This window comes from Pantherophis guttatus, chromosome 3 (assembly GCF_059756535.1).
Source record: "Pantherophis guttatus breed Tessera chromosome 3, ASM5975653v1, whole genome shotgun sequence".
NCBI classification, from domain to species: domain Eukaryota; kingdom Metazoa; phylum Chordata; class Lepidosauria; order Squamata; family Colubridae; genus Pantherophis; species Pantherophis guttatus.
Genome location: NC_142065.1, coordinates 172430251 through 172454857, shown reverse-complemented (window position 1 = coordinate 172454857; position 24607 = coordinate 172430251). Strand labels below are relative to the sequence as shown.

General features: G+C 35.7%; 2 long non-coding RNA genes across 2 annotated transcripts in view; one reads left to right on the top strand and one right to left on the bottom strand.

Moving 5' to 3' along the window:
* The window catches only part of LOC148114908 (uncharacterized), a 66116-nt gene that overhangs the window by 26677 nt on the left and 14832 nt on the right, over nucleotides 1-24607 (bottom strand). The gene's annotated exons all lie outside the window — the stretch shown is intronic.
* Nucleotides 10316-12532, top strand: LOC117672384 (uncharacterized). Its single transcript, XR_015733370.1, has 2 exons — nucleotides 10316-10501; nucleotides 12108-12532. It is a non-coding gene; the product is annotated as an uncharacterized LOC117672384 (long non-coding RNA).

Here is a 24607-nt window from a genome sequence, read left to right as displayed (position 1 = left end):
TACTCAGAAAACACAACACAACATAATGCTTGTTGAGCTTATCTATCACCCACATAATAACTTTCCCACAGCAAAGAATTGCTTAAATACATCAGGAAACATGCTTCTATAACCAGTCTTCTTTTAACCTATTGTTTAACTATTACTTTCTTTCCCTCAACGTTCCACTACCACATCACTCCAATAGAAGCAGAAACATGACTAGTCTTTCCTAAACTTGAAAAAGCTTGAAGAAAAGCAATGTCTCAAAGGTCAAAATAGCAACTCAGTCACAGCACATAAAACAGTCAGAATATTCAAAAATACATTCAATGTGGGAAGTTTAGCTCCAACTTTAAAAAAAAAAACTCTTGAAAAACTCTTGCATGTTTTCTTTCAACTCAGAACATTTCAAGATTGGGATGTTTTGTGGTCAAAACGTCTTGTTCATCCCCAAATATCTTGTCCATACTTTTGTTATAGTTTGTCCTTGAAAGCAGCTGAACTAACATTTTAGTTAATATATGTTGTTTATTGACATTTTTTTCAAATATTCCAACAAATGCTAAAATCCTTTTCTGTTAAATCTCTTCCAATGTTCATTGATATATGTAATACGTATTTTTGCCAGGTTATAATTAATTCCTATTGTTTTAAAACTGCTGATGGAGAAAGGAAGAGATAAATTTCAAAGCTTTGTTCAGATCTCTTGGTTTCCTCTTCCTTTTCCTTTGCTCCATTAATTTCATACTAATTGTATTACCTCTTTTGCTTTGGGGAATGTAATCTACCTAGGAAGGGCAATCAACAAATATGTTTAATACCAAAATGCCAGAAGTTTTTATATATTTAGAGAAATGTTCAAAGAAAAAAAGAAGCTATATCTCCATCATATTATAAGAGACTTTATGTGTATATAAGTGTATGGGTGTTTATATCTGGAAAATATGCATTCATACTTTGATTGTGGGGTTTCTAGTTAGCCATCGTGGGTGTAGAATGCTGGAAAATAAAATTAGTCTGGTGCAGCCTAACTCTTCTTATTTTCTTATTACTAAGTCAACTGTATATAAGACTAAAATCATTTGAAAAAGTGTTATATTTATTCTAGATTAAAGTAAATTATATAATAAAATGCAGTTGTGGTTCTTTTTTAAATTATGCAGAAATCTTAAAATCTTGAGAGTATTTTTTGCATGATTTGTCAAAATATAAATTAAGAACACGTTTAACTTTGATGAAAACATTTGTGTTCTCTTATTAATACAGGATTGGATTATAGGTTTTATAATTGAAATCTAGTTTTGACTCATAAGGATAAGGTTTGACATGATCAGATTCAAATCTATGAATTTTTTATTTATTGAATAAAAGCAACAAGTTCCTTTTTTCAGTCAGGTGTAGCTGGAAGTATTGTGCTTACATATTTGCATGTGCATATGTTTGTATCTGTGCTCCACTACTGTGCTTCTCCAGAGCGTAGATCAGCTATCAACACAAGGAAACTTTGGGTATGTGAGATGCCTGACCTCATACTTCAGTGCTGAAGGCCTGTGGGTTTGGTCCAGAAACAGGAATTCCCTGCACAGACACTGAGTCTGCTGAAGGAGACAGGAGAGCAACAGCTACAGAAGAGGACTTTGTTCACAACCACCAAGGAGAATTTACACAACAGACACACATGAACACTCAACACCATGGAAAAGCAACATTTTCTAAAACACTCACTTTTTTCTTGGTCTACACAAGGACTTAATTTGTTTTAAATGGAGAGATGGGATAGTGTGCAATACAAATAAGCTAGATCTTAAAGCACATTATGAAACATTATTATTGTTGTTGTTGTTAATTTTCAATTCGATTCACAGTCTGTGACTGGTAAAACTTTAACAGTTCAAGTCCTAACCAAGGCCCTAAGAGTTGATTGTTATTATTATTATTGATCATTGCACAGTCAGCCAGATGTTCAGACACAATTTGGCATTTTTTTTTCCTACTTACTGAATCCTTACCAAGGACCTGGGATAGGCAGATATGTTTGTTACAGATACCTTTGTAGGATGGGAGCTGTTCCAAGTAAAGCAACCTTTTGTAATTGACTGATAGTGAATTTGTCAATGCCAGTGGTGTTCAAGTAGTGCTTCAGTTGTTTTGAGATTGCACCCAAGGCACCTATTACTATTGATATGATCTTTGCTTGCCTTTGCAACAGTCGTTCTATTTCTATTTGTAGGTCTTTGTATTTTATTATCTTCTCCAGTTCTTTCTCTTCTATTCTGCTGTCTCCAGGCACTGTCACATCCACTATCTAGACTTTTTTTGTCTTTCTTATTGACAGTTCTTAAGTCCAGGGTGTTATGTGGCAGGTACCTGTCTCTTTGAATTCTAAAGTCCCAGAACAATTTAACTTTTATATTTTCTATTACTTTATCTATATTATAGTCCTGCCAGTTCTTGTTTCCAAGCAAAGGATATTTCTTGCAGATCTTCCAATACATCATTTTACTTTCCAAATTCATAGAGGCCTAACCCTAACCATGTGGATTTGTCCCAATGGGATTTTCCCATGTATTTTACCAGGAAATATGGATAAGGCAGGGTATAAAAGTTAACACCCTCCTAAGTATAACGACATGTTACAAATGCATTAACTATGTCCATTTTGCTCTCCAATCTAATGGAAACCTAATGCTAACCTTAAGTGTATTTGCATCCCAATGGCATTTTTCCATGCATTTAACCAGATTACGTAGATAAAGTGGGCTCGAAAAATCAGTGCCCTCCTAAGTATAATGACCCACTACAAATCTTATGCCAATACTTACGTGCTTGAAATCCATTGGTGATGTCCATTTGGTTCTCCAAATTACTAGAGATGTAACCATAACCTTAAATTGAAATGGGCACCCAATAATTTAAGTAATTTTTTTAGACTAAACTTAAATAATAAAATAGATAATAGATTTTTAAGCTTTCTGCTTGATTATCAGGAAAGCACATAGCTTTACATAAAATAAACTTAATTATAAAGCTCATTATAAAAGCCATTCTTTTCCATTAAGAGTGACTTGCCATAGTGATTGGTTCTAGCTACACTCCTATTTAATCTATATACTAGTGACTTACCATAAACTACCTCTGAAAAGTTTTGTTTTGCTAATGATATGGCAATAGCAATCCTAACCAAGGTTTTTGAGGAAACGGAATACATTCTTACTAAAGATCTGAGGTCACTAAGCCAATGTTATGAGAGGTGGAAGGCTATGCCCTAACCAAGTAAAACCAAAATATGCACCTTCCATCTAAGCAATCATACAGCAAAGAAAGAGTTAAATGTAGCTTTTTGTGGGAAGAGGATAAAACACAACTACCATCCAAAAAAATCTCAGAATAATATTTGACTGATCCCTTACATTTGGAAAACACCTTGAAGTAATTGGACAAAAACTGAAAACTAGGAACAACTTGATTAGGAAAATTGCAGGAACAGGGTGGGGAGCACAAGCCAAAACATTGCATATAGTTGCAAAATCATTAGTATTCTTTGTTGCCGAATACTCTGCATCTGTATGGGGAAGAGGTTGTCATACAAACAAGATTGATGTTCACCTTAATGGCACAATAAGAATGATATCTGAAAGGCTTAAATCTATATCGGTCTCATCGGCTCCATGTTCTTTCTAACATGGCCCCTCCTGATATCAGATGACAACAGGCAGTCCAAGAGTGGAATAAGATAAACATGTCATCAGTTCCTAGAGATCTTCCAATATCTAAAATATTAGACTCTCTACCTCTTACCAGGCTTAAGTCTAGGAAACCAATTTGGGAAAACATTCCACAGTCTTACAATCTAGATGAAGAATGGAAATTAAGATGGGTGACTTTTAATAACCACAACCAGACAGATCATGCAGATCCAACAAAACCTCTTCCAGGAATGCACTTGTCCCAAAAAATATGGAGCCACCTGAATAGAATCAGGACACGACATGCCAGAACTAGGCAAAGCTCTTTAAGTGGGGAATGGCCGAGTGCCTGCAATGCAACTAGGGTGGCACTGGAATAAACTGGAATAAATTATATCACATATAGATCAAGAATGTCTCCTTGGGAAATTTCAAGGAACCTAGGATGATCTCACCACAGCCACATAAGAAGCAGTCAGATAGTTAGTTTCTTTAGATTGAATTATAACACCTATCCATTGTAATTCTATGGCTATATAATTGAATATAATATTTAATATATTATTACTCTATAGTTATGTGTATTGATACTTTATTTAAACTAAATTTGTATATTAGTATATTTTACTACTTTTTATGATTTATTGTGAGCCACCTAGAGTCATTGTACAAGGCAGGTGGAGATATAAGCCCGTAAATAAATAAACAAATAAAATAAATGCTTTATCCAGATCATATTTTACACCAGAGAAAGTAGAACTCCTGCATTGCTGTTTATGATGCATATAGGATATAGGTTCATTTTTTAAATATTGCTTTATTATGGCTATTGAAAATTAAAAATTAAGCTTGCTACTGCTCTCATTCTATCTATTAACTCAAAGTACATTTAGCATATATTTAACAGGCACCTAACGGTATTGATTATGTTTTATATGACAAACCGTTGTTTAATTCTCTTTCTTATTTAACTGTCAATAAAGTGTATTTTTGAAGCTGTGTTCAGATGTGGAACTAACTAGAGCTATTGGCAATGCCATTCATCTCAGAAATAAATCACAAACTCACATTGAACAGCTGCAGAAACATTATTTTAATCTGCTTCCTACAATTCTTTGCCAAGTTAGTAGAAAAATCTATTAGTAGCACTGAACTATTCTATCACTGATATAGAAGGTCTGCTGGGTGTAGTTTCCTCTTATTTGAAATTTTCAGTGGCTCCTTATTTAAAACAAATGAACTCACAAATGAGTTACCAACTTCAAAGGTTCTTGGAAGACCCTTGATATCATATTTTGTGCTAATTTATTTACAGACCTGGCTGCAATACAGACATATAATTTCAGTCTTTTTTTTTCAGAGGCAACCTTGCACTGAACCATCCTTTTTCCCCCCATGTTATAAACTTTTGGAATCCTTTGCTTGCAAGTACCAATAACACATATACATGCTTTTATTACAAATTTTCTAGCTGTTTCCTCAACTTGGAGGTAAGCAGAATGAATTCCTATTGCATCTGGCTGTTTAAAAAAATGTTTTAATAAAAATTAATAGGAAGTATACTTCATAGCAAATCAGTGGCGGGTTCCTCCCGGTTCCGCCCGGTTCTAGCAGTGACGATATGATGTCACCAAACTGGTTCTGCCCCCCCCGCCCCCCCACCCCACCCCCACATTATTCTTACCTTTTATTTGGCCCCACCCACAATCTATTGCTGCCTCCTGAGTCCCAGCTGATGGCTAGAGGGAAAAAAACTGTTTAAACTCTTGCTGTGGGGCTTCAAAGGGCCGCCCTACAGCTGATCAGTGTTAAAAGAAAACAAATGAGTAGACCGGTGCCTGCAAAAATAAATGGGTAGACCAGTGCCTGCAAAAATACGTGAGTAGATCAGTGCCTGCAAAAATACATGAGTAGACCAGTGCCTGCAAAAATACATGAGTAGATCAGTGCCTGCAAAAATAAATGGGTAGACCAGTGCCTGCAAAAATAAATGGGTAGATTGATACAGCTCTGCAAGCAGTTAAAAGTCTGGTAGACCAGAACCTCTGCTAAATCCTAAATAATTGTCACATGACCATCAAGCCACGCTCACAAAATAAGCCACAGAACCGATAGTAAAAAAATTTAGAACCCAGCCCTGTAGCAAACCAATAACTTTGAACTTTTTAAAAATATATCTAATGCAGATTATACAGCTTATGATTGATATGTATTTGATCGATACATGAGCTTCTAAACATCTTGAATTTTTAATCAAACGTTTTTTCATCTTTGAATGTATAGCTATTATGTATAATAAGAAATTTTATGACTACAAAAAAGTGTTATGTGATACAATTCAAGCCTGCCTTACTTAAAAAAAATCTACTATTATCAAAATTCATTGAGAAAGTTTTCCATTGGTGTGTGATATTCAAATTGTTTCTGGATGAGATAATGGCTTTTGATGCACCCAAAAAACAGTTCTTTTACCTGCAGGAAAATAGTAGAAAAAAAAATACGTAATGACATTTAAAACTTAAATTATGTAGCCTTTTTCCAAATCTGTAGAACTTTCAAATTCTGAATCAGGGGCATGGTTCATGAAGGAAACTATATCCTTGAGGTAAGAACATGTTCATATTAAAATAAAATAATTCACCACTACCAACAAAAGATAGTCAGTGACAATTGCTTGGTGTTTGATATGAAAGCCTACATCATAATTCCATTTTTTAAATGGAAGTATCAACAGAAATCACAGCCCTCCTTTGTTAGCCTATTTTCCGACACTGAGGTAAACAACAATGTCCATCACTACCAGCCAACATGTCCGAGAAATGGGATTTGTATTACAAAAGTCTAGAGGACACCAGTTGGAAGATGGGAGCCTGGATAGCTCAGCTAATGCATTATAATGCATTGTAATTAACATCCAGCTGTCTGCAATTACTGTAAGTTCGAATCTCACCAGGCTCAAGGTTGACTCAGCCTTCCATCCTTTCTAAGGTAGGTAAATTGAGGACCCAGTTTGTGGGGGCAATAAGCTGACTTTGTATAAATATACAAAAGTATGAAGGCTATTGCTTAACGCATTGTAAGCTGCCCTGAGTCTCCGGAGAAGGGTGGCATATAAATCAAATTAAAAATAAAAATAAATAAATAAATGGAGGACATTAAATAGTTCCTAAAAGAAAAACCAATACAGCTACAAATTGGTGTTCCCTCCCCCATCCAAGCAATACCCTTGTTTTTAAAGATTTGTACTTTCATTCTGATCTGAGCTTATCAGTTCTCCATGGAATGATATGTAGTACATAATTATCTCCTCAAGAAAGAAAAAGAGATGAACTGTTTTCATAAGAAGCATAGGCAACCGACACCAACACCTTGCACACTGAGTACCGAACAATCAACAAGTACTGCAACAAAACTTTCTTGTCAAAATGCATTGAATACCAAATTCAATGAATTTCAAAGCAGCTGAGTACTGGGTTACCACTATATCAATAAATCATATTATTCATATTATAAATCACATTATTCACATTCCATATTGTCATGTCATTGTACCAGGATTCCAGAGAGAGGACTTTATACTCGGACCAGTTACAAAACAATCATTTGTATATACAGTATTCTCTGTATAGGCCATTTATATTGTATTTATTGTGTGTATGAATAATTCAAACATGATGCATTGCTACCAGGGCAGCACATTTTATACAGTGACGACAAGTAGTTGTTTTTATTCCACAACTATGGAATGAAAAAATTCTATTGATTGTTGCTTCTTTGGTCACATGCAATTTATAATTAATAGCAAAATGTATCCATGTAAATATATTTTTGTACAACAAAATTGAAAATAAATTCCAACCAAAACTAAGTTGATCTGATAATGAGGTGAAGCATAATATTTTAAAAATGATGTGTATTTGTATATACATGGGCCTGCTGTATAAACAGAATATAAAAATAATGTATGCAGTTTTGGCTCTTTAGTAATATTTTTTCTAGAAGAAAAAATAATCAGCAAATGGAAATGCTATTGGTTTACTATGAAGAAGCCTAAAATAATTTCTAATTGTATACAAAGGCAAACAAATATTGACAGAATAGCAATTGAGCATATCATTGTCTCAAGAGGAGGTGCTAGGATCCTGATTTGAACAGCATGGGCTCATATTTCAAATGCAGTCAACCAGATGTAACATACAAATAACACTGGAGGCAAATATTAGGGCCTCCACCTGAAACATCTGCGTAAGTACTGACTACTGGTAAGAGCAGTCCACATCATTATGCCAATGGCAATCAAGCATCCGATCCCAAAGTCAAAATATCCAGAATCCATGTGCCTAGATCTTAACCCTTTCACCAAAGAGCCATCTTTTTATTACCAGGGATTATCATGTCCATTTCATCCCAGGAACAGAGACAATTCATAGTGCTAGGCTTTTAAGCTGTCCAATAGTGTGATGGTTAGATGGCAGAAGCTCATTAAGCTTCAGCTTTTTTCTAGTCTTCACTGGAAAATGAACTGCTAGCAGATGGATTCTGCTGCCACCAGAAAAGAGGATGCTTGCACTGCATAACACGAGTATAAGTTAATTGGGGCAATTTGGGGATATAATAAGTCCAATCAAGAATACATATAAACTACAACATGCCTAGAATCTCCTATAAAACATAAGGGTTTCACAGCACAACTGTCAAATTTGGGATTCCCTGACTTAATAGTTTTAAACCACTATTCTGAAATAGCATTCCATGCCCAATCAAAAGCTGTAAATGTGACTCAAGTAGCAGAACCATGTGCTACCTATGAATCATTTCATACAGTGCAAGAAAGAGCAAAGCAGTAAATGCAGGGGACATCAGCCCCTGCAAAAATGATTGCACAATCCCCCCATGCTGAAATGTGCAATGTCCAAATGAGCAAACACCCTGCTGTAGAAGTGCCTTCTGAAAACTGGAACTTCACAGTATGAACTATTCATGCTACTAATGCAAAGCCATCCATGGTGTCACTGCAACAGAGAAATGTCTAGGATTCCTTGCCTGTCCTTCTATAGTGAACCTCCTTGCCCTTACTTGCCTCTTATACAAAGCTGAAACCCTTGAAACTCATCCTACCTTTCTATTTTATTTTGCCAAAACTAATTGGACCCACCTGTTAACATGATTCAGGAATAATTATACTGCATCCTAAATGAGGGGATTTAGTATCCAAATCAAGGGTGACTCAATAGAAAATCTCTGTTATTACCTCCATGTAATTCTATAACCAAGTTAAACAACTCCTGTTATCCTGCAGATAAATGTTTTTAAAATTTTGGATAGTGTTCTAATAGATACTGCATTTCAGTGAATTAATCCCAAAATTGATGAATGGGAGAGAAATTCAAATGCACTTTCACTGGAACATTTGGGGTGGGGGGGGGGGAGAGAAAAGAAAGGAGACTCTTGCACACAGAAAAAGTCATCTCAATTTTGCATGATACTAAAACACTCTTATAAAGTGCCTGCTGTTACACAAATATGTAACTTCAGGAGATTCAGATTTATCACTGCATCAGCTACTTAACTACAGCCATTTCTTGCCAGGAAAAAAGTGTCAGCATGCCAAGAATGAAACCTGTACTTTGTGAGCAATGCATCCTCCTATATTCATTAAGTACTATATATTGTAAATGTAAGGAAATTTTCATAAAATATGTTTTTGTAATAAGTAACCCCTATCGACACCCAACCCACTGTGACCACACTTTATTTGGGGGTTTCATATGTTAAAGCCTTAGAGGTTAGCAGAGAAGCAGAAAGTGGGACTGAGGCCAGATTCCCCTTCATGGTGAGGTGTGCTCTATGTAGAAGGGAAGTGAATAATCAGATGGTTCCTAAGACACAATATAATTCTGTACCCCAAACTTTCTTCTAGATTTAAAAGTTATGATACAAACTTCCTTCCCCATTCATTTACTCAACTTTTGCTTAGACTAAGATAGCCAATTAAGATGGCTGTACACCGCCCTGAGTCCTTTGGGAGAAGGGCAGTATAGAAGTGTAATAAAATCTAAACCTAAATCTAAATCTACAGTAATTGGTGCAATAAAATGTGAATGGCAGCATCAAAAGCATCACATTTGCAATTAGTGTTTAAAAACCAAAAGAAGGGGGAAGTGCTAGAATTCATACAATAGAAAAACTGACATTGAATTGCTAGAATTAAGCTAAATTCTAATTGGAACATGAATTTCAACGGTAATTCAAAATAAAAAAGAGAAAACCAGTATGTCCCACTATGAAAGGGAAAATAATTAAATGCTGCTATCAAAGTAGAAACTTGCTTGGTGCAGAATAAATGACTTTATTGTTGTTGTTTTTTAATTCACTCTTCTGAAATACTGAGATGATAGATAGATAGATAGATAGATAGATAGATAGATAGATAGATAGATAGATAGATACATACATACATACATACATACATACATAACAGAACTTAATCACTTCTATTTTCCTGACAAGTTTCTCTGCTGAGTGAATTTATCCAGAATTTGTATAACTGTCTGATATATCCCTTTTATATCACACTTTCCATTTCTCTCAGGCCTTGTTGATTGGTCCTCCATTTCAGCCTATAAAATGAGAATACATTGCTTCCTAACTTAGGAAGTTTCCTTAAAGAGGTCTTTGTACTATCTTTGTTTAAAGCTCTAGAGTCTTCCTATAAATCTGCTGCTAACTACTAGTGCAGGCTTGCAAATCTTTCTTTCTAATACTGGGGCTTGGACATAATACGTACTCAGAATGTAAAAGGATGGTACTTTTAAAAAATTGGCAGAACCAAGGCAGGTGTAGTCTATAAACATTTACCATCTGCAGCAGAGGCTGCCCAGATTTTTGTTTGTTTGTTTTGTAATTTTAGGAACTCATCTGACCCAGCTAATGTGTAGAAAATAACTTAAATTGTAATTAAAATTTCTTAAAAATTCATAATTTTTTCTCCAGTCCATGCTTTTTTATTTAACAGAAGATCTGCCCTTGAAATGTGGATATTTTCTATTGCTATGTATAAGTAAGAATAATTCTTCATTAAGCCAAATAAATATATAACTCCATATTATATAGTGTCAGTACAGTAAGAGATTCCATGTAATACATTTAGATTTTGAAACTTATACCGAGCAATACAGTGGTTCCTGCTTAAGGAGTATTCCTTTCAAGAAAGCTTGCCTAGAGTTTTGTGCCCATATGAATTAGGGATTATGCTGAAGAATTTAGTTTTAAAAATATACAGTACTGTGTTTCAGAGAATTTGGCTTACATGTAATTGCAGAAACATGTGCTTTATAGAAAACATTTCTCTTTTTACTAGCACAAAAAATACTGATTACATGTTCCCTTACAAGGACTTTTGATTTTTGTTTCCTGCTTCTTTATTTTTCTGTATTTATTTATTCGTTTTTTAAAATTATTTTTATACATCAAATTTAGAAATCGCTCATTTTATTACAGGGTGACCTATCCTTTCATATTTATTGACACTTTATTGTAACTGCTAAAAAAGCCATCCAACAAATTAGGGAAAAGAGTAAACTGCTAAATTCTGATTATTCACTTAGAATAAATAGTCATTCAATGAACTCATAGCTTTTTCTCCTTGCTAGAGAGCAGTAGATATTTTCCTTTGACCATCCATGTAAGCATATAAATGCTGGCGAGGATATACTCGTGGTATACATTTTATTTTATCTGTATCTTTATAACATGCAAGAAAAGTTCACTTTCAGCCATAAAGAGCAAGAAAATACAAAGCTGCCTGTACAATAAAGCCAAAAGTCTCTTCTAATCCAACTACATTAGGAGGATATGTGAACCAAATGTATGCCCAATATATGAAGTATTCTTTAAGTAAAACTGAGCTCTGCTTTTGTCCTATGAAATCTCTTCTATACATAAGATAAATTAGCTTCTCTTGATTTGTTTGTTTGCTTTCTTTATATCTGACTCTTTCCTCAGAAGTTCAAGTATACCCAGTACACCATCTTCCTATTTTTCTCCATAACAAAAATCCTGTGTCATAGTTTTTTCTGAAAGAAAGTGACTGGCCTAAAGTCACCTATGACCTTCCATGGCTGATGATAGACTAAAACCTGGCTCTCTGGTATCAGTCCTAATACCATCATTATAGTGCTATGTTGTTTCTCATTATGTTTAAAGTTATAAAATGTACACACATTTAAACTTGCTGTTATCTCATTGTTTTGGAATCTAATGTTTTTAAATGCTTGCAGAATTATAGCAGGAGTGTCCGCTTCACATAAGAACTTGGGACCGATGAAAAATTTTGTGAAAATGTTGAACAAGAAAAATGGGGGTTTTCATTATTTCAGATGAGTGTTTTCAAGAATAACTGATGCCAAGATTAAAGAAGGCATTTGTGTTTTTCCACAGACCAGATACATCATTGATGAGAAGTTTGAAGCATTCAAAGGATGTCATTGAGAATTTTCTTGGCTACTCCAGATCACCAAACTAAATTCAGCTGGTTGACAATCTCCTGATAGCATACAAGACCATAAAGTGCAACCTGTTACTGATGGTTCCTTTCTGCATTGACACTTGGACTTCTTTCCCCAAAACCTAGGGGCAATCAGTGATGAACATGTTGAAAGCTTTCACCAGAACATTGCCACAATGGAAAAACAATATAGCAACTGGGATCTATCAGTGCTGGCTGACTATTATTGACGCTACAGTGAGATACATAAGATACTGACTACAAGCAGAAATCAGCAGCAAAATACTTTTGTCCCTGTTGAACTCATGCAGCCTGTCAGAAATATCATGTGATTAAATACATAGTTATTAAAATTTAATTTCATATTTCTCATGACTCCTACAAGATGCAGTCATTCTGAAATTTTACTTATGTTCAGTTTGAAGGCATCTACCATAATCACCAAAAGTTTTTCAGGAAGCAAAACATTTGGGGGGGGAATGCCCAGTTTTGAGTGACCAAAGTGGTGCCCCAAATTATTTGTACAATTGTTTTCTCTTTTGTATAGGAACTACATTTTCCAGTAATTTTTTTATACCTGATACATATGTGGACTGCTTCTCTAACTAATGAACCATACAAGTATTTGCAATGGTACTGTACTTTCATTATTCTCTAATTGCTGTATTTGAAAATGGTTATCATGAGCTTATACAGTGCATGAGTCAGAGACCTCTCCCTGTCTCCAAAGAAGCCGTCTTGAAGCAGGCTGCCACGCGCCTGCTGCACCTGATTGTCTCATCGGCACATTCCAGGTAACAAAAGCAGACGAGCTGAGGCAAAGCCCAAGACACTGATACACTTGTTCTATCCCCACAGGTGTAGCAGCCTCCTGTTTTGCAAGCTTCTGGGTGTAGGCGTTAAGAGCTGCATTCTTTTTTAATTTGTACTCCCTCCTTTTCCAGGCGGATGGAAAGGAAGCCAACAGCAACACTTAGAGCAGAAACACAGCCTTATGTGTGAAAGGACAGGGTGGCATAAAATCATTGCCCCAAATCAGAGTATAGCTCTGTATAGGTCCCAACCTGACAGTTTCTTGATAGGTGGTCAGTCGAGGTCCCAATTAGCTCAAGGGCATTCTTCAGAAGAAAAAGACTAACCTCATGAACACAGTCAGTTTTGGGAGTGGATGAATCTGAATTTCTTTATTTACTAGTTTTAAATATAATCCAGTCAGATCCAGTGGTGAATGCTAGAGTCCTTTCTCTGTAGTATTTATTTATTAAATGCATTGCTCAAGCTGAATCAAATACATATTCACAAGCATGTCTTGCAATTTATGCACAGGGAGCAGAATATGCACGAATCCTTAAAATCATTTAACTCCTGATCACTGGAATTTCATTACAGTTGGTAGAAGTATTCCTATTCATTTGTCTGATAGGTTAACTTATCAAACTCATAAGGTTCAGCAATACAGTATAAATTCCAGGACTATTTTCCTTATAATTTACAGCTAAGTACAGTAGATATCAGATCAGATATCTAAAGTCATCTTGTTGCAGATGCATCTGTAGAAATGCTTAAAATTATTAAATTTTGCTTGAGAAATATAAACTATTTAAACTATACATTCAACAGTTCTAGAGGCACAGGGTCAGAAGTCCAGTGATTACTTTTGAATTTATATAGCCAGTCTTCCTGACCAAGCAGTCTTGTTTTAATGAAAATGTTTTTTATTTTCCTGGATCAACTACTTTTCTTTATTCCTTGGCGTAAAACATTATGTGATTGTAATGGTTCCACATCTGGTGCTGCAAAATGATACAGACTAGTTGAAAATGAATAGGAATTGCAATGACACCATGTTGCAAAAGCATCTTAACATTCAGGTACAAAAATGCAAGCTGCAGAGTTATCTAAAGAAATGGATAATATTTACTAAAGCCTACTAAGTCATTTGGAAATCAAGCTGATAGAAATTTGTTTATCACCACTTCTGAGTTCTTCAGATTCCTACATTTTTCTCTCTCTTTTAAACAAGTTTTCCAGAGTTCTTAATTGAATCAGAATGTGTTATAAAGCAATATCTATTTAGGTGAATACAGTGGTGGGTTGACCCTGGTTCGCATCAGTTCTATAGAACCGGTAGTAAAACCATCGGGAGGCTCTGCCCACCAACCCTGACGTCATCAAAATGCTTCTGCGCTTGCGCAGAAGATCGCACGCAGCCCCATTACAAACCGGTAGTAAAGATAAGTAGAATCCACCCCTGGGTGTATATATATATATATGTTCCACTTACTTAAAATGTTTGTGTAATTTTGTGTCATTTCACAATTAATCCAGTACTTTGGTACAAGTTGGCAAGAGTAGAATGAGGAGAAATGGAAAGACTGACATCATAAACCAAATAGTTTATGTCCACAATGCCACTGAAAAGTTTGGTATGATATGTTTTACCCTTTGGTATTAAAGACCAAACCACACCAGAAGATATGTGTGCTCTAGTTTAAGTAAGCTTCTATCCCTCGAGATTTTTTTTCTTCTACCAGAGAAATAAGAATAAGATAATTCTCTGTCTAGCAATGTTTGCTTTAAAGCAATTGTTTTTAAATATCCATAACAACAGCTAGATTTTTAGAAATTAAAAAAAAAACTTTTTCTGGATATATTATTTAAAATCATATTAAAATATACAGTATAGACATAGTTTGCAGCATCTTTATTAAATTTCACTATACAACAGTATTTAAGTATAGGTAGACATACATCAAAATACTTAATGTGCTTCTAGTTGTGGAGATAGACAAAACAGAGCAATAATTACACCTGCCTGAAAATTAACTTTAAAGTAGACCTTTGACAATTTGGGATAAAATACATCATAAATACCATCTAATTTTCTACAGTCATACCCCTCTTATCTTGTACTCCTTTGATAAGTAACCTTCAGCTCATTTTTGCCAACTCTTGAAAAGAAGCAAATCCAGCTTTGCTTCCAATTCAAGTTTAGACAACATGGTTAAATTAACAGCTTGAACATTACCAAAAAAAAAAGATTAGGATAATTAATGCCAAGATTATAGAACTGGGAGTGTTTTATATTGTAGGTTGGGCCACTATTTGGGAGGCCAAATGAAATTTCTACCACCAACTCTAAACAGGTTCTGACAGTGAACTATGAAAAAGAAATGCTCCATGTCCTTAAAGGGCTTCTGCCAAGGTTCTCGGTGTTTTGAAAGGAAGCCTGCAGCTACACAGAAGAGCAGTTCTATCCCTACTTGTTTGGAAATGCAGACCACTGGAAGTATAAAAATAATATAATATGGTTTTACAATGAAGGCCAGTAATCTTTACTTATTATGAGTAGACATTACTGTAGGGATATTTTCTAATTATGGCACTAAATGCAAAAGAGTAAGACCTTCAATAGGTTAACATGTTCAAAAATAGGGTCAGAATTATGCAATCTGATTTCATTCCCAAACATAAACTTGAGATTTGTTATTTATTTGGAGAATTAGCCACCTAGAGTCAGGGACTAGTAAAATGGGCAACTACAGTACATAAATCAAATAAATAAGAAGCAGAACGGAATTAGAAATGATATGTATAATTTATCCTGATCATTTGGAAAGTTGGAATTAGTTCAGTCCTTGGCAAGTCCATTAAAGATACTCTTTTTATCTCCAAAAGAAATACTAAATGTGATGTATTTTATTACATTTATTACATTTTGCATATTATTTTTGTGCATCCATGACTCTAATGTTTTTGACATGGGGCTTTAAAGTGCAGAGACAAGCTTATATCTTCCTTGGAGATTCTGAAAGTTCTGATAAATGCTACCTAAGTCAAACTTTTTATCTATTCTTAAGTTTATATACTGTATGGCTTGCTGCAAAAATAAGCTTATATAGTGACTGTGGAAATAAGAGCTTTCAAAGCCAAAATCATTATGTTTTACAAAAATGCAGCATCAAAGCAAAAGGAGCAAAAACTTAAATAGCCCATCCATCCACCCCCATGTCTTTGATTTTGGAAATATACTGGATTGATTTGGATTTCTTTTCTTTGCTTTTAACTATTTTCATCAGGGTAAATTTTCAAATCTCAAATCCTGAATCCGAAGATGTAATATTATGTTGAAAACCCTGCTCCAAGTTCAATAATATTTCTATGCACAGGTTTTCGTTTGTTTTTTTTAAAAAAGCTACAACATCAGTGTGTTAATTTTGTGTTCATATTTATTAAATTTTTGTCCATAAAGGAACTAAATAAAGTTATCAATGAAGTATCATACTACCACTAGCCATAATATGAAGCACTCAGATTGACTAGGGTCAATGTTTTCATTTTAAATGCTAGTATAATCTTAGCATTAGAATTACACCTTTCATATTAATACTATATCTAAGATGTCACCTGAAATGCTGTTGCCTAACATGTTGTTTCCTTTTATTTGTTGCTTGTGTAACTGCCTCTGTTTTAGGCTGCTCATTGACTGAAATAAAGATTGACTAAATCTGACCAGGGTTTAAGAATAAGGGTTATTGGAGTAAGGTGATGGGCTTTTTTTTCCAGCTTTACCTAATAAGATTGCCAAATATCGAATAGCAGATATTGGAATGACAGTTTCTCTTTTAGAAGGCTATTCAGAAGTAAAGAAGATATAATCATTTGGGTAAAGCAGGATATGGAGCAGGCCAGGGCCTGCCGTAAAATACATTCACCCAGTGATTTCACTGACAGACAGAGACACTTGCCTATGGCAGGTGCAAAATTCAGGCAGTGCTCCGATTGCCTCAAGAAAAGAAAAAACCTGCGGTGAATGTTGGGACACGTTCTAAGCTTCTCAACAATTATGCATTGCTTTGTCTCTCTTCTCCCTGCACCTACCTCTCCCAGAAATGCTTTCAGGTTTGTCTTATTTTTTTTGGCCTGGAAGCACAGTTGTGGTTTACAAGGATGTGAGTAGTGGTGGTAATGGTAAAGAACAAAGTGAAGTTAGAATTTTAGAAAATCTTAAATGTTAGTCAATATGCTGTTTTCATAAAGTAGCTTCCATAATTTTGGAGATATACTTGCATCTGTTAACTTTGGGCAGAGGCGTTTAGAGGAGGGCAGGAAACCTTGACAATTTAATATCCTTATTTTCTTAAGCATTTCTGATAACCCGAGTATTGTTTTCTCTAACTTCTTAAAGGTTGGTCTACACATTCCATAAGTGGGCATGATCTCCTAGAAGAATGGCATTTTGTACAATTGCACAGCATACCATGAAGGTAGGGAAGAGAATAGGCACAGCTCAGCCTTTCCTTAACAACCACTTCCAAGTGCAATTTCAGTTAGCACACCTAATATGCTAAAAATTCATAGAGAAATCTAATAAGCATTTTGTGTTCCATGTTGTCAAACTATTGTTTGTCTTTGCTCTAAAGGTTAATCTTACAGTTACCTGGATATTTCAGAGCAATCTCTTGTTCAGTCCTGGTAAGAGAATGAGAAAATGTCCAATCTAAAGGGACAACTAATAAGAGGGCCCAATCCTTTTCTTGAGGTATTAAATCAATGACATTCAGTGGTGAACAATATGTGGTTTGCACTGGTGATGTCCAAATATGCCCTTACAAAGAACCCTTAGATATCAGACATGGACTTTGTTTCTTGAGAAGCATCATATCCAGAAATAATGCCAATAACTACCCTGGACCAGCCTTGCCATATTAATCTATGCTGAACAACAACAAAGCTAATGTAGGGGGATTGCAGGATTCTAACAATGGCCATACTGGCTGGGGAAAACTGGGAGTCAATATATCTGAAGATCATCCAAATGAAGAAAAGCTGGCCTAATTCTAGTCAAGTAGAAGGTTTCTAGTCAAGGTTTCCCTCTGTGCTGGTTATGCTTCTTACTTTTGGGCTGAGTCTGCTTTCAATTCTTCAACAGACTTTGTCCGTCATATTTCTTTCTTGCCCATATACTTGGGCTGCTGCTTTTGTCCACCTCTTCCTCCATGCCTACCACAATAGACTGTCTGAAATTCTTCTGCCTGAGATAAATAATGAAATGGCTGGCTCTCCTGTTCTGTATATGCTATCTGATTGGACTAATACTTGAATCAACATTGAGTAGGGGATAGTATCAACATCCATCAAAAAAGAGAATGAGTCAGAGAGGTTGAGGTGCCTCCATGGCTTTGCCCTCCAGCATCTGCCACTTGACACATTTGCCTCACCCTAACAATAGGGCCAATTCTTTCTATTACCAATCCTTTTCTGTCATCTAAGACATAGCAACACTTATAGTTTAAGCTGCTCATCTCCAATACTCATATCAGCTTACTCTAAGCTGGTTTAAGAAAATTCTGTCCAGACTGAAGTATGGTGGCAATAGCTAGCAAGATATTCTTGCAGACAGAAGACTCCCATGTCTTCCTACTGAACAGTTCCCCCAGCTGCTTCGCCCTTCTATAATTCTGTTCTAGAAAATCAATTTCCAATCTCTCTTATTCCTTGGGAGGCTCTTCCTAGACATGGAACTTTATATGTGCGTATTTATGAGAATTTGTGTTCATATATGTGTGTGTGTACTTAGGTATAGTACCTAGTCTACTAGGAAGAGATGGTGTTGGTAAATAAGCTGAACAGTGCATTGTTTTCTTTCTTTTTTTTCCTTAGTCATATAAGAAGCAATTCAGTTTCATCTCCGAAATAGACAGGGAGTTGGACGAAGTATGAAACCTTTCTTCTTCAGATAAATGGAAAAATAAAATAACTGGACATTAAAAAGAGTAGAACTGGAAAAAGTAGGAAAATAAAAATAAAAATAGTCAATAAAGAACATTTTTGCTGTGGGCAACAGTAACCTTCTCTTTACAAAGAAAGTGTTATTGTTATCATGGTAAACTCAACTCTAAAAGGAGTAACCAATCATGTTATGTGTTGACTCAGTTGAAGGGGAATTCTTGTAAAATGGCCTTTGTGAAATAGTCAGTGAACTGCTAGGTTAACTTGCAACAAACTAAAGTGTGCCTATGGAGATTCTCAGTCATTCTGGTCATGGTTGTCCCAAAGATGCTTTTTCAAAAGGCAACTGGATTTGATTTTTCCTTGAAGATATTTAAGCTTCTCATTCAAGAAGCTTCTTCAGTTGGAGAATGGAAGGATTGTGCTATCCCAAATGGAACACTTAAGGAACATAATATGCTATATCTGAAATATAGCAGAAAAAATGTGCCTTGCAAGTAGCTTTGATAGTGAGTGGGGGATTCATTGAAGGTGATATCATCTGTTTTGGGGTGTTTTTTATTTTTTCTTTTGGTTTGCTTGCTGGCTCAATGTAGTGATTAAGCAACCAGGCAGTATATATAAGTCCTATATTTGATTAGTAGTTCCAACTTTGTCTCACAATAAAGAAGTGATGAAGCAGAAGCAGGAAAAGAGGCAGCACTGGTTGCATATCATATTAATATTTCAGAGCACACAAGACGGACAACTGTAGATCTGGAATAAGTGCCTTGGGCCTTTCTACTATTCCCTAAAAACAGCCACACCCTTATAAGCAAGTTTGAAAAAAAGATACTGCTGCTACTTCAGTGAATAGCAGAGAGATGCTTTGTTTGCCCAGGCCAAAAGCACTTCTTCCGAAACATATTAAAATAGTCACCATTCTAACAAAAAAACCCTCTACACATTTGCATTTAATACTCATTTTGTTTTTTAGAATACAAGTACCATTAATGAGGAGGTTGTTAAGTACCAGGGCTCCACTGGTGTGAAGACAGATATCTTTCTTTCCACCCAGAGATGTTACCTAAATCACTCAATATACTTTTATTCTGAAATATTATTAGGCAACAATCCATTCACTATTCTGTTTTGTCCATTTCCGAGCACTGGCTACAGTCTTCCCCCACTTTCATTTCCATACTGATCTATGAGGTAAATTTGTTTACCATAATGGCACCACATGCTGACCTCCCAGTATAAGTGTTGTCTTGTTTCCAAGAAACTGAAGAGTTACAGGGCTTGAGCTATCTGGAGTAGGCATGAGGGCTTAGCGCCAGATCTCACTGTGGTGCCTCTCAAGAAGATTTGCCAGTTTGCGTCCACAGAGATAAACTAGCTAGATAATATGCCTGCTCCTACCCTCACTGAGATACTATGAAAATTGTTCTGCTGAAATCACTGTTAGTAGTGGGACTTTTCCCCATGACACCAATGGGGCTATTCTTTCAGAATAAGAACACTTCAACAGACGAGTTTTCATCAATTCATTAACAAGGAAGAAAAAACTTTTCCATATCAGCTGTAACTCTAATAATTATCAGCTTTTTCAGTTGATGCTATTTGTATTTAAAAATATAGCTGCAGTGAATATGTTGGGTAATTTGTGCCTTACAAATTAGATGTTAGTTATCAATGATTATATAATGCAGCATTTCTATGAAATAGGGGATGCATAGAAAAGAGGGAAAAGAAACCCCCAGATTATTTTTATTTAACAATGAAAGGTACCCAGAAAAATGTTTTCTACGATCTCACAAAAAGGGGAAAAAAACATGTAACTAAATTTGAGATATGTATTATTGCTCAAGCTCAGCAGCACCTTGAGGCAGGCACTGACCTGCACACATATTTTCAGTCACTGCCCTTGCCAGCATGAGCAACAGACAGGAAAACAGATCTTTTCAGTAAAGCAAAAAGTTGAAGGTTCAGTGGTTCAAAATGTGGCTGAATCATTATTGTCTGAAAACTGATAAATGTTTAGAATTCTATTCCCCATAAAAACTCTAAGCAAATTGGAAAACTTAATTACAGCATCTTACAATATTCCCCTGTAATAAAGTGCCCTCAAGGTGTTAGCATTTTTTTTGCTAGCAGTTTCAGACATTCTTATCAATGCACCTGTCTTTTCTTCTCTCTCTCTCTCTCTCTCTCTCTCTCTCTCTCTCTCTCACACACACACACACACACACACACACACACACACACACAGAGAGAGAGAGAGAGAGAGAGAGAGAGAGAGAGAGAGAGAGAGAGAGAGCCTGTGATGCAAGCACTGAGCAGAGTCTTTAGTAAAATACTGGTTCTGCCTAAAAACATCTTTCATGTCTACATTCACTCATCATTTCCTAGAATAATTTTAGATCATTCCAGCAGCTGTTCACAATTGATTGAAAACACATATTCACATACATATCCTCCCTGGTGGGATATGGTTTTCATCCAGGAAGAGTATGCCTCAGAAACAAACACATCTTTGTTAGAGGCTCTTGAATAGAGGCTAGATTGCTACCCAACAGGGATGCTGGAACAGTTAATTTCTTGCATCAGTAGTAATTTGGATGTAACTACTTCTGAGATCCCATCTAATTCATGAAAAATTTAATATCAAGCTATAGAACAATAATTGAACTGAAGCGAGAAGATGGGACATCCCAATCAATATTTCTAGAAATCTAAATGGCTCTTGTTTCCTGAGCTTCTCAGCTTGTGTGGCTTTTCAATGAGTGATTTTGTAGTGCCTGAAGGAGACTGGACATAAAATGAAATCTGTGAGGGGTCCTTGGTGTTCTCTGAGCTCACTTGTTTTCTTGCAGATGTTTCATTACCCAGACTACCATAGGTAATATCAGCAGTGCTAATCAATGAAATGAAATCTGACAATGAAATCTGTGTCTTGCAGACTCTGTCTGTGTTTATCACAAATAAGTCTGAGTGTTAATAATTATTTAACTAAAGAAGTGTCATACCGTTACTCTTGTTCCTACAAAAGTTCAATCGGCTACATTTGCTATTGTCACTGATATCCAAAAGACAAATGACTGATCTCATCAGGTATAATGCAGTACTGCAGGCTAACTTACTGCTCACTCCAGGGGTTCAATTCTAAGCGGCTCAAGATTGACTAGCCTTCCATCCTTCTGAGGTCAGTAAAATGAGAACCCAGACTGTAGGGGGCAATATGCTGACTCTGTAAACTGCTTAGAAAGGGCTGTAAAGCACTATGAAGTGATATAAGTCCAAGTGCTATTGCTATAAATAGAAGTTCCCTTTTTGTGTTTTCTATTTTTCTACTTTTCTTCCATTATCTCTTTTTTAATGATTAGCTTCCAAACATTTGGTCCCATTGAAAACACATTTGGAATCTGCATCATTTTTGTAAACAGCATTAGAACATAGGCTTGTAATCTATTCTAACTGTGAACAATACCTTCCAGACCATCTCCTGATATTACAAGGATGGGCTGAAATACCCTTGTATGGGCCAAAGCATAACAAAAGTGTTTTGCAATAGTCTTGGACTTGGCAGCACATCTGCTGCAATTATGAGGAAATTGCACTTAACCACATGTTTTATGAGATTTTTTTTCCAATTAACACAACTGTTTTGCATTTGTTTTTAAAATACTTTAAAATACTTCAATTGAAAGAGACAAAAGAAGCTAAGAAGATTATTTTTCGAAGCATATTGAAAGCTATGAACATTTGAACACTCAGGAATTCTTTATTAAACTGTCCGTTTTGGTGATCATAATTGGATCCTGCATCAGTTCATGGCACCTGTACATTCTGATATGTTGTCATAACCCTCAGAGCTATGTAAACAAGCAAGTCCTGTCGTGTTGCTGGCTGCCTGCAGTAATCAGACACAGACAAAGTGATTTCTGAGGGAGTCAGGAATATGTACATGAATTTGCGGGTGGTGGTGGTAATAAAGCTGAAAAAACAATCTTTTAAAGGAAAACTTGAGGAGAATCTTAAACTTATTTATTTATTTGTCAACAAGTACAAGGAAACAAGTAACAAATAAAAAAATATAAATAGCCAAAACAGAATGATTACATATAAATGGAAACAGTAGGACAGGGATGGTAGGCACGCTGATGCGCTTATGCACGCCCCCTTAGGGACCTCTTAAGAAACATGAAAGGTCCATGGTAGACAGTTTAAAAGGTATGGGAATTAGCGACACTAACAACAGGATCAGGTAGTGTTCCAGACATTTACTACTCTATTGCAGAAGTCATATTTCCTACAATCAAGATTAGAGCGAATTACATTGAGTTTGAATCTATTGATAGCCCTTGTGTTATTACAGTTGAAATTAAAGTACTCATTTACAGGTAGGACTTTTTGGTAAATAATCTTATGAACTAAGCATAGGTCGGAATGTAGATGGCATAGTTCAAGGCTATCCGGATCTAAAATTTCAAGCCTATCCGGACCTAAAATTTCAAGCCTAGTGGTATAGGGAATTTTATTTCGAGCAGAAGATTTGAGTAATCTTCTAGTAAAATATCTCTGGACCCTCTCTAATGTATTGATGTCTAAAATACAGTGAGGATTCCAGGCAGGTGAACAGTATTCAAGTTTAGGTCTGGCAAAGATTTTATATGCCCTAGTTTGAAGTATAGTGTTACCAGTGAGAAAAATAAGATAAGACAATTCTTATCATAAAGAAATAAAATAAGATTGACAATTCTTAATGCCTGTTTTGCAATGATGTTACAGTGAGCTCTGGGACTTAGAACTTTTGAAGTGAGTACTCCTAGGTCCTTGACAGAGTGTGGGTCAACTTTTAGATCATTTTCAGCCAGCAAATATTTGATGTTTTCATTTCTATCGCCAATGTGCAGGACTGAGCATTTGTTAGCAGAGATTTGAAGTTGCCAATTGTTTGACTATACATAGTTTAGGTCATTTTGAAGGGTAGTAGATGTCTGTGGTGTTGAATAGTTTAACATCATTGGCAAAGAGAACACAGCTGCTTATAATTTGATCACAAAGGATGTTGATATAAAGCAGAAAGAGTGTTGGACCTAGAATGCTGCCTTGGGGAACACCGTTGTTAACAGGTGCAGGATTTGATAGGGCGCTGCCTATTTTGAGCACTTGTTGCCTGTTTGACAGGAACACAACTATCCAATTATGCAGGGGTACAGAAATGCCATAAGATTTCAGTTTCAGAAGTAGTTTGTCGCGCACTACTGAATCAAAGGCTTTACTTCAGCCTATGTTGTTACTTTAGCAATGATAATATAGAGGTGTTATTTTCAGAATGGTCTTGGTTCATAATTAATGCAACACAGCAAAACATGATAGGCTTTTTGTTCATGTAACAGAATGGATGTTGGTGAGTAATCTGATTTTGCCACACTGCACTGATGCTTCCTGGGTAGGAAGCTACTCCCACATCTGCCTGTCAAAAGAATATTGCACTAGATAAATTTTACAGTATGAGATTATGAAGATGATTCAGAACTTCTCTTACTATATTTTCTTCTACAGCTTTCCAAGGTGGAAACAGGTGGATAAATAAAATGTAATAAGAAAAGCAGGTACAGATAATTATGATTTACAATCATATGTTATATGCAAATACTTTTTGTTTCATTCAGACCCATAGGAGGCTCTGCCATTAAACAGCAAATTACCAAATATA